Source organism: Aethina tumida, chromosome 6 (genome assembly GCF_024364675.1).
Source record: "Aethina tumida isolate Nest 87 chromosome 6, icAetTumi1.1, whole genome shotgun sequence".
NCBI classification, from domain to species: domain Eukaryota; kingdom Metazoa; phylum Arthropoda; class Insecta; order Coleoptera; family Nitidulidae; genus Aethina; species Aethina tumida.
Genome location: NC_065440.1, coordinates 1,826,667 through 1,839,225, shown reverse-complemented (window position 1 = coordinate 1,839,225; position 12,559 = coordinate 1,826,667).

Below are 12,559 nucleotides of genomic sequence, written 5' to 3'. Positions count from 1 at the left end.
CATCGATTCTGCCGATGTGCCCATGTCTCGTATCAATTTTAGATGTTTAACAACCACGCTCTTTATAAAATCGACATCAACGTCACCTCTGAAATGCAGTGTAGACGTTCAGTGCATCATCAGGCCCTATGTAGCCAGCTCAAGTATGCATGGTCGCTAACCATGAAACGTTAGAGGAAAATCACCGTAAACTCTCTTAAGGTTAACCAAAAGTATCAATACAGTAAGTATCAACTAGCGCCCCCTACAAAACATGTATACTCTCCATACCTGTCATTAACTAGAAAATTCCAGATTCACAGCATTCTAGATATATCTAAGCATACAGCACAGATGCAACACACACTCCACACGATCACATTAAATGCGATGGCGCAACTCTCTAGCCGCAAACACAGAACGTGCAAAGGTATTCAAAACCTCAAAGCCATTCTGTGTTTCAATGACAGTTGACCAATCTCTCACCTCATGTACTCCGACGCCTAAGTTGTTTTCCAATAGATTCCTTTCAGTCCTATACAACAAACATTCCATCAACAAGTGATCTATATCCTCACGTCCAGTACCACATTCACACTCCTCCGTATCATTCAGACCTCTGTCATACAGAAAAGCATTCATACTACTATGTCCAGTTGAAAGAAAACCAAGGCTAGTACTGAACCAAAACCATTCATTGGTACTGGCCATTCGTATATCTCTTACAAATCTAAAGGTCGAACGACCTTTCTCATTCAAATTCCAACGTTCTTGCCAACATGCATACAAATGATTCATCAATGCACTACCAACACCTCTATCTGCTATTACATCCTCATACATACCAGGCGGGCGTCCTCTACGGACTCTAAATCTTACACCCCGTCGTATAGCCTCAAGATCACTGTCATGTCATCTCCCTCGCCATGAGTCGCTACCTTGGCGTGGTGTGGGGGCTTAAGTACCCATCGTAGGCTTGAAGTGGCCGTCTTTCTCTCGGGCGGTTCCTGAAGCCTCGCGTTGGGGAAAACTAAAGGTGGCTCACAAAAGGAGTACGGGCTTTAGAGCAATGCTTCAAATTGGTAATTGGAAACTGAAAATAAAGGTAAAAAGGAAATAATGTTGGATATGGAGTATGGGAGACTAATTCCCACAAAATGGTAATAGAAGACAAATAAGGTGGTAAAATCAAACAGAGAAGTGGACAGGAACAAGATTTCTACCCAGACTTGAAGTAGCAAATTTTTGGCGGCTGCTGTAGTCAGGGTGAGAGATTTGAGTTTGGTGGAGATAGAAATGATGGAAACCGGAGAAAAGTCCGGGCATATGAGAATAACATATGGATTTTGAAAAATGCCGGGTATGACAAATACCTGGTGAATAGAATATTGGGACCAGTTAGCAGAGACTAGTGTAAGGTGGAATGTCAGGGGCTCGCGAATTGAGTAACGAGTTCTCTGGCGGCAGAAAACGCTACATAGGTAGTTCTTCGGGAATTCCGTGAATAGCGGAGAATGAGAAAACAGGGACTAAGAAAATAGTTTGTATATTGGGATATAAGATAACATCAAAGGAAATGGAACAGAGCGTTCAGGCGGGAAAAGGCGCCGTCCCGTCTGTAGCAGAACGGTGAAATGAAGGAAATGATGGAAACGGACAGAAAAGTGGTTTAGACCCCCGCTAATTTTTGGGCGAGGTTTGGTAGATGTGGGTTCTCTTGCCAGGAGGCTTTGTTGGTGGTTGGTTGTGTGATATTCAATTGACTTATGACCGAAAGGCGAGGTGGTCTGAGTACTATGATACTCGTAATCATGTCATGTCATCTGACTGGAATAGACGTGTCTTACTGTGCTCCGTAGTATATTGATATATACAAATATAAATACATAATATATAAATAATAATATATATAAATTACAATAAGCAATCTTTCGCGTACGTTGAGTCGTTTTTCAATAGTGTAGGTGCATTTGTAAGGTGTAGGAATAGAAGATTGGCTGTTTTGTAAGTTTTTATTTGTATTTTTTTGTGTTTAAATTTTTTTAGTTTAGACTTGACATTGAAGTTTTTAAAACGTCATGTCAAGCAAGAATACATGTTCTTGCGCTAATCCGGCTGAAAACAGCCAAAATGATGAGTGTTTCTGTGTAGAGCTTGTGTAGGCAGACGAGTAAAAGTGAGTGTTTGGAGTGCACGGATGATCCTCTGACGGTCATACGTACAGTTGAAAAGAGGCTGATTGAATATCTTTGCAAGGCGGAAACCAAAATTTCCAAAGGTGCAATGACATTCATCCTGGAGAAATTTGGTGAGGTTAAGGCGCAAGCTGTAGCAGCCATCGTTCAAGGTGAACGTACTGCCGGACAGCTTGAAGAGTCGAGAAAGACTGTTGAGCTTTGCGTTAAGGAGAAGCATAGATCGACTATGTCGGACTGTCAACTGAGAGACAGTTAAGGAGAAAGTTGTCTCCTATGTGGCACCTAAATTAGGTGACATAAGGGTTAAGGCTGTACGACGCACCAAAACTGGTGTGGAAATTGAAGATAGTCACCAAAAGTGAAAGGGAGAGACTCAAGGCCATTCCTGCATTTAAGGAGGCCAGACTTGACGTAAAGAAGGCCAAGTCTGTGAGTCATAAGGTGGCTGTCCACGATGTGCCCACTGACATGAAGAATGAAGAGTACTTGTCTGAATTAAAAGTTAAAAATTTGGCAAGTATGAGTGTAGCTAAGTTCACCGAAAAGGTGAAGTTAGTTAAAAGAATATCTAACAAGAAGAATTCTTGCTTAGGTATTGTTGTGATTGAGGTAGATGCTGTGTCCTCAAAATTATTGGTTGAATCAGGAAGAGTATATGTTGGAATGCATGCATTCCGGTGCCGAGATTGGCAGTACGTTCCCAGATGATTTAAATGTCTGGGATTTGGCCACTTTGCTGCGAAATGTAAAAAATCGCAAATATGTGTCAACTGCGGAAATGAAGGAACACCGGAAAGATGCGTGTCAGACTGGGGCAGTTAGAATGTGCCCTAACTGTAAGGCAAGGGGACTAAGATGTAATCACTCAGTATTGAGTAGGTCCGGTCCCCTGTATGAAAGAGAGCTTTTAAGAATGAGGTGTAGAATGTCTGGTATTGATGATTCAGTTAGTTCAACTTAATTGTCAGCGTGGAAGAAGTCGCATGGTCGATTTGGGTGTTTGGATGAGGAATGACAGGATACAGGTAGCACTCCTACAAGAACCATTTGAAACCCAATATGGTGTAGTAGAGCTACCTGCTGGTATGCGTGTGTTCTCTGTGCCAGGTATTGTATGTAAAAGTGTAATTGTAGTGAATGATGATCGAATAGAAGTAATGGAAGTAATGGAAGTGAATGAGTTTGTATGGAGCCATGGAGTGTGTATATGGATCAAATATGCTGACGTAGAATTATATGTTGATAGGGTAATACAAAGAGTAAGAGGCAAGCCAATATTAATAGGTATGGATGCGAATGCCGCATCTATGATATGGCATAGTAAGAATGTTTGTCGTGGTGATTGTGCTAGGGGAGGCTGTAGAATGGAAGAATTTTTATTGACTAACAGTTTGAATGTGATGAATGAATGGTATGAATTATTCATTTTGCACGGCCAACGGGCAAAGTGATATTGATATTACACTTCATTCGGCAACATGGCCATATGAACATTCATGGTGATTAGATGCGGAAAGGTGTGTGAGCGACCATAACTCTTTTCGCATTGATATTAAACCAAATCACTCTGTCCCGGAGGAAGACCCTCACCATGAGTCGCTACCTTGGCGTGGTGTGGGGGCTTAAGTACCCATCGCGGGCTTGAAGTGGCCGTCTTCCCTCTCGGGAGGTTGCTGAAGCCTCGCGGTGGGGAAAACTAAAGGTGACTCAAAACTGTCACTCGCGAGAGTGACAGTACAATTGGTAACGGAAGAAACCCGATGAGAGCTTGAAGTGGTTGTTCCGCATGTAGCGAGCGGCTGCTGAAGCCCAAGTCGGGAACATGGAATAACAAACAAAATTGGAAATGGCAGAATAATGGGAGGCGGGTGGAATACCTCGTGCCTGTGGAATAAACTGTTCTGGAGGTGGCGTAGGACAGTGGGTTAGGAATGAAAGCCTCGTGAAATGAGTAGCGAGGCTAAGGTGTATCGGATGCTACAAAGGTAGTTCTTCGGGTATGCCCGTCGTGAATTGAGTAGCGGCGGGTAAAACGTAAAACTGGAAAAGGCTGAGTTTGGAGAATGAGTTTTGGTTAATGGAGCTGGAGGTCTCGGACCTGGGATAAGGCGCCGTCCTTGGCTCGAGCAGAGAAGTCAGGGGATGGTTTGCAATGATGGGAAGTGGAACGACTGGGGTAACCCCCCCGCTGATTTTTGGGCGAGGTTTGGTAGATGTGGGTTCTCTTGCCAGGAGGCTTTGTGTAGTGGCTGGTGTTTTGTGAATGGAATTGACTTATGGCCGAAACACGAGGTGGTTTGAGTACTGTAATCATGTCCCGGAGGAAGGGTGTGGCAGTATACTGAATGGTTGGTGTGCACGTAATGTAGATTGGGCCCTCTACAATAGATTTTTGAGCATTGAGCTTGCTCGGATTGACATTTTTGCTTTTCGCGAAATGGAAATTTCGGACAAGCTTGAGTTTAGAATGACATATAAGAAGAAAAGGTAGACGCAAGGATGTGAGTTGGTGGAATGACCATCTCACGAACTTGCGTAAGAAAGTAAGAAAGACCCGAAGAGAATGGCAAAGAGCAAAGAGTAGAAATGTAGCTACCGTGGCTGCGTAGGAAGAAGAGTACCGAACAGCGAACGTACAAGAACTCCCTGCGAAGTGCCAAGGAGAAGGATTGGAAAAGATTTGTGGATGAACAAGGAAATGAAAACCCATGGGGAAAAATTACCGCATCTGTCGGCGTGTCCGCAATCAGCCAGCCGTACCTGCGGTAGCGAATACATGGGACCAATCAGTCGAACTTTTACTAAACGAGTTCTTTCCCCGTGACAGCTGCAATTTTGCCTTTCCCGGATCTGTAAATTAGGTGAATTCTGTTAGTCCGGAAGAGGTGGAAAATGCAGTTGTTCGGTTGAATGACAGAAAAGCTCCTGGTTTGGATGGTATTACAGGTAGAATGGTTAAATGTCTTCAGTATGATGGATCTGAATACCTATTGTCACTGATTAATGACTGTATTGTCAAAGGTATATTTCCTAGTAATTGGAAATCAAGTAAAGTTATTCTGTTCCTTAAAGGGCCCGGTAAGGATAGACGTGATGACAGGTCTTATAGACCTATTTGTCTTGTGAGTGCTTTGGCGAAAGTGTGCGAAAGAGTGTTGGTGGATAGAATGATGGGTATATATGGTAATTTCAATCAGTGGCAATATGGGTTTGTATGCCTGGTTCACTTTATGTGACCAGGTGAATGCATCTTTAAGTAAGTATGTGCTGGGTATACTTGTAGATTTCAAAGGTGCATTTGATAATCTAAAGGGGGTGAAAGTGTTGGAAAGAATGTACGGTATTGGTGTGCATGAAATCGAAGCATGGATGAGTTACTTTCATGAAAGAAAGGTTTGTCTGGTAGGACCTCAGCGTGTTGTTTGGAGAAATTTCACACGTGGCTGTCCTCAAGATTCTGTGATTGGGGGGCGTTGGTGGGGGTCGAAGTTTCTCAAACTAAGACCACAGCCACGCTTCTCAAAGGATGTTTGTCTAACAATCGTCCGCCTTGGATACGCTTACTTGGTGGGCATGTTAGATATGAGCCAACGATTAAGTATCTAGGAGTTTTGATGAGTGAGAGAATGAATTTCTCTCGTCTCAGCTTACTCCTCAATATTGCGTCCATAGTGGATAGTGTCTCCCGAGTGATGCGTCGCGAATATGAGTTTAATTAGAGTTGGAAAACAAAACAATTATGATTCCTGGAGAATTCACGCACAAGCCATGTTGGTGAAAAACGCTGTGTGGGGTTATGTTAGTGGTTCTAAATCTTTGCCGTCAATTAAGCTAGATGATTAAGCTTGAGAATCTGATCGTCAGAATTGGTTTGACAATGATCACCTTGCAAAAGCCGATTGTCAATTGGACCAGATGAGTTAAATCACGTTGGTGACTGTGAAACGTCAGAGACGTGTGTCTCAAATTAAAAGCTGTTTTCGCTTCTCAAGGCCCTCTTAGAAAGGTGCAATTATTAAAGACTATTTACGAAATTAGAAGAAGGTGGCGATATACGAGAGAAAATTAACAAATTAACTGCAATGAAAATAAATTTTCATCCAGATGTGATCTCTGGAGCATTACTATATAGTTTGCCAGCTAGTTTTGAACAGTTTAGATTGATACCGTCATTTGATGTACTAAAAGCCGAAACTCAAAAAAATGACGATATTGTGCAAGGTGCAGTTGCCATGGTTACAAAAAATAATTTTAAAACAGTTAAATCAATCAAGTTGAATAATAATGGGAAGAAATACAATCTAAGTAAGATACGCTCTTATAAGTGTGGAGCTTTTGGATATAAAGCATATCAGTGTAAAGAACAAATTAAGAGTAACCCTTCTTATAGACGTAATTCAAACAAAGTGCCAATGCAGTCGATGAGTCATTTACTGTATGTTTCAATGCTGTTTTGGACAAAATTGTATATAAAAAACCTTGGATTTTGGATAGTGCATGTACCAACCACTTATGTAATGAACGAAAAAGTTTTAAAACGTTGAGAGAATCAACGTATGGAACTTTAAAATTTGGCAAGTAATTCATCTACAGAAGTTCAAGGATCAGGAAATGTTGGGATTTCAATAAATCGTGATGGGATTCTAAAAGAAGTTGAACTAAGGGATACCTTATTTGTTCCTGACTTAAGATCAAATTTAATTTCTGTTACAAAAATTACTGACAGCCGACATAGTGTAACATTTAATAAAGATAAAGATATTATGTTAGATCAAACTGGCAAAGTAAAGTTTAAGGCATTACGAAAGAATAATTTATATTTTCTTTCAGATAGTCCTCAGCATGCTAATGTGGCCAATTTCGTTAATAAATATGAACTAATAAAAAGGCATGAAAAATTAGGCCATTTAAATTTTAAAGATTTTGTAAAAATGGTTAAAGACTCAATGGGTCTAGGTACGGGAAGAATTGATGTGGTTCCCGAGTGTGAAATATGAATCAAAGGTTAAATGACTAGTTTACCATACATTAAGTCGCCTTGTAGTAAAAGATTAAGAATTATTCGTTTCGATGTTGTTGGGAAAACGCGGGTACAATCTCACACTGGTGATAAATATTTCGAAACATGCAAAACCAGACATGCAAGAGCATTACATTTTTGCAGTCTGACAATGGTAAAGAGTATTGTAGCACTGAATTTGATGATCTACTTAAAAGGTATGGCATACAGCGACTACTCTTACTATTTCACATACTCCACAGCAAAACGGAGTAGCAGAACGTTTTAACCGAACGATAGTGGAAATGGCAAGATTTGCTTATTGCTTCAGTCTCAACTTCCGCAGATGTTTTGGGCGAAAGCTATAGCTACTGCTTGTTACATACGTAACAGATCTCCTACATCGGTCTAAGGAGGAATGTCTCCTTATGAGAAATTGAAGGGAAGAAAACTTGACTAGTCCAATGTACAGACATTTGGATCATCCGTTTATGTGTTAAACAAAATACCAAATAAAGATAAGTTTGCCCCAAGATCAATTAGAGGTGTTTTCGTAGGATATCCTCGTGAGGGGTCCATTTCATTCGCTTAAGTCTCGACTTTTGACGAATAAATGCGAAGGCGTACGAGAGCCGGCCGCGCGATGGCTTTCTGCGAACAGCGGCGCGACGGATTTGGACCGGGACTGTCGACCAAAAACTGCGTGTTCAGTATAGCAAACCGTAGAATATACAAATCTTGGTAATTCTGGTGGAAATGCGTAGATATTTTGTACTATGCGAAGCAGATGTAAATCTTTTTTGGATTAAATTAAGTATTGTTTTTGTCAACATAGGAAGAATCTTCGTTTATAAATTAATGACACGGTTTATGAAGTTATTTTAACTACATCAGACTAAAAATTTGTTTATTAATTTTAATAAAGAAATATTTAAATTCAATACTTTTGAAACATTATGTACAAAGCGTGAAATTTTATAAATAAATTTTAAAACAAATATGATATTAATAACTAACGTAACCGAGTAATTTTAAGTCACAATTAATTTCAATAATTTTATTTATTATTGTAAGTAATATCTCGTGAATTTTTCTCTGTTATTTAGTTTATGTGTTACATATATCCATATATTTTCAATGTTCAAATCTTTAAAAATTTTAATATTCATTTCAAAAAATTGTTATGTACAATTATTTATCTCTGCATTTTAAATTCGAACATTAAAATATAATATTAAAAATAATGAATATACACACGGGCTATAAAATATATGTAACACAACAAACGTATATAAAAATAAATATAATCGTATACTCAAGATATATTAAATTAAAAAGTTAACTGATATTTGTTTCTTGGTTTAAAATTATCCATAATAGTGAACCTTTTGGATAATGTTCTTTGTTTTTAACGGAAAATCGGAGCAGTTTAACCTTTTTAAATATGGACAAAAACACATTTCAAAAATAATTCTTTATTTTATGGATTTTATCATTAAAGCTTAGTAATATATAAAATTATTTTGAATATTTTTATTATCAAGAAAAAACTATGTCAATTAATAAATATTAACACACATGTTTCTTCATATGTAACGTGATTGTAATCAATAAAATTTTAAACTTTAAAAGCAGCGTCTCCCTATGTTAAATTCACCATACAAACGCCGTCGACGACTTGGAACAATTCTCAAAAACTTCGCAATCAATCTATTTCACATTTTGGGTGTGGATTAATAAATTTTTGATCTTTGAAGTCGTAATATTCTTTAATAAAAAGATATTAATGGTCAAACTTAGGTCATTTTCTACCATGTTTATATAACGTAATCTGACCTAACCTAACCTAATCTAACTTAAGGTAATTAAAATTAACAAAATATATTGTTGAAAAATCTAAGTTGAATATGTATTTTAGCACCGGCTCTCCTCCATCCATCTTCACACAATGACAAAAGACATTTAATTGGAGTGAATTTGGTAAAATGTCTGATTTGAATAAGTATTTCAGTTCCATATAATAAAGATAATATGTATATTTAAATATATAATATATTATAATTCATATTTTAGCCTTTACAATACGATATTTTATTTTACAAAGCTGTGATTATTGTGCAGATGACAATAAATGCTTCAGATTATTATTATTGGTATTTGTATCCCAATATAAGATAAAAAATGATTTAAAAAAGAACTATTCAATGTTAAATTATCTTTATATTTCAGATTACCCACCAAGGTGATATTACGTGAACTTAGTTTAATGGTTTTAGATTTATTTAGTTTATTAAATTAAATTACTAATAGGATTGATTAACAATCAGTTGTTAATCACTATATTAATTACTGTTTCTTACAAAATTTAAGTAATTTTATTACGTTAATACTTTTTACTTTCAGTCCCATCCAAACATGTTTTAATTTACATACATTCTTCATTAACATGTTCGTTATATATAACTGTACATCAAGCAAATAAAAAACATTAATGTACTACAAATAAGTTTCCAACTGTTTTGACTTTATAAATGTTAACGTTATATTAAAATTTAAACCCTATGATAAATTATCATTTAGAAGTCTATCACAGATTAATAACCCAACAACTGATACATTATTATTCATTGATAACTATTGTCAAACAGATGATTATTTAAAGTAGTGCTTATAATCCCTTAAATATATACCGTAGAAATTAATTTCTATTTATATTTGATTATCAAATCTAAGTTAAGTTGCATTATTAATGATTAATCAGAACTAGTATTGACTAAAATCCACATGTTTAATAAACCCTAAATAACGAGCCGTTCTACGTTACGCGCGAAAATTTTGAGTGGGAACACGAGAACTTCGGGCGCGTACGGGTACACTTCGCCTTTAATCGGATCATACTTTATTGCAATGATATGACACCCTCGTGGGGCAAAAGGATTTCTAGTGTGGTTACCGGACGCAAGAAAAATTGTAACTACACGTGATGCTATATTTGCAAAGAAGATTCCACATTTTAAGGATGAAAAAATAATAAATTTCCTAGATGAGAAGAAAAGTAGTGTCAGAGAGAGTTCGGGTGTTAGAGAAGACATAGAGATATCAAATGTTAACAACAATAGCAGTCCAGAAAGAAGATAATCCAATAGAGCTTTACAGCAACCTGAAGTACCTTTAAATTGCTCTTTGAGAGGTCGAGGTAGGCCTAAACTTTTACGTACCGGTTTTAAAGGATGACCGAGAAAAGTGTTTCAATATTTTAACATAAATGATGAAAATTCTATTGAAGATGAAGAAAATGGTATATTAGCTGGAGCAGCGGAAGTGTCAATTTATGATGCTTTAAGTGGCGACGAGAAAAATTTCTGGAAAGTGCAATTCAATCTGTAGTTTAGTCAAGAATAATACTTTTGATGTTATTAAATACAGGAGGGGGGACCAAAATGTAGTTGGTTCTAGAATTATTTTGACCAAAAAATACAAGGCCGATGAATCTTTGAATTGCTTTAAAGCTAAAATAGTAGCAAAAGGTTACAGTCAAATATTTGGTGTAGAATATAACCACACATTCGCTCTAGCAGCTATAGGTTACAGACTCTCCGCATGTTGATGGCTATCTCTGCCAGCAATGGTTTATAGGTGCATCAAATAGATAGAGTAACTGCTTATCTAAATGGATTCTGGAAGAAAAAGTTATTATGGAGATGCCGGATATGACGTAAGAAGTATTAGTGGAAATAGTCAACAAATGACAACGATAAATACACCTGAGATGTATTTGTTAATTAAACACTTACCATATATACGCCATCTGAGTTGAAGTTCTATTAATCAACAAATGATGAAAATGATACCTATCCATATCGATAGCTCGTAGGTGCTTTAATGTACTGTTGTCCCCAGCAATGACTGTACGACAGTTGGTATGCAGGATGGACGGAAGATTGAGTTGAGACACTCTATCAGTCGGTCGAATGTAGGCCGAAACAATCCTAAGCGGACCACTTTCTAGGGCGAGTTTGACACCAATCGACTCGCCCAGAAAGAGGGATGTATCAATCCTCTGGTGCCTGATGGAGTTCCGGATCAGAATGCCAACCCCTCCACATGCGCCAGGAAAGCGATCAGCCCGGAGAACTGAATATCCTGGGATATAGAATCCTGCAGACAAACGACATCGGCTTCAGAGTCTCTCAGTGATTTCCAGGGAGTGATGTCTCACTCCCCTTGCATTCCAGCTGACGACCTTACAAGTCATTGCTTTATTTGGACACAGCGGTAGCGGACAGCAGGGGGGATGTGGATTGGGGTTGCGCCTGGATCGGGGATTGGCTCATGATGGTGGCGGGTGAGGGGGAGGGCCTCGCAAGGTTCGCAGCCACAGTCGCGAACGATTTACCGGGCTCGACGGAGCTTAGCTTCGCAGCACGAGAGGGAGGGAGAAGATGGAGCGGGAGGGGAAGGACCCTCTATTGATTGAATGGATTAACGTGAAACACTTAATTTTTAATTAATATCGTAATGTGCTAAAGGTGCCGTGGTTTTGGGCATATTTCAAAATTTTGTAAAATTGAATGGAAAAAACGTGAATTAAATGTGTTGGGAAACATGAAGGGATAGATTGTAAATAAATAAATGAGAGTTGTGTTAATTGTAAAAAATTAGGTTGTAAAAATAAAAATCATTGTGCAAAATCGGTTTATTGTACGGCCCTTCATTGGAGATTAAAAATTTATCTATGGGACATGCATAGATTACGAGTGTAAATTTAAAATTTTTAATGTTAAACGCGGGAAGAGATAGAGAAGCTATCTACCTCTTTTGTAAAAAATTGAAGGAAGGGATAGAAGTAGGTGTGATACAAGAAGTACGTATATATCAAGAAGTTGAGATGATAGAGGGGTATTATTTGAAATTATTATAAATTATTGAAAATTTTTCATAAACAGATGTGATAAATATTGAAAATAAACTTTTCAGCTTGAATGAAGTGTAAATAAAATTTATAAATATATGATGTCATTCGACCAATTTTAAATAAATCGAAATTAAAAAAAAAATTCTTCACTTCTTTCAATATTCATAAAAAGTAAAAATAATACTTCAGTTGTTTTTGTTAAAATAGTAATTATAGAAAAAGCAGTTGTTCAGTTTTTAACCTTCTGGTCCGTATTTTTTTATTCTATGTGTGGAACGTATCAGATTATTACATATTGTTTAATACTATTAAAACGACAATTGTATTCTTACTGGTTTCTCTATAAATTGTTTTAGATATAAACTAAAACAATTTATAGAGAAACCAGTGTGAAATGTTAGTAATAAATTTTTAGGTTACGATATCAAAGATAACATGGAAGTTTTAAAAATAAATTTCTAGACGCGG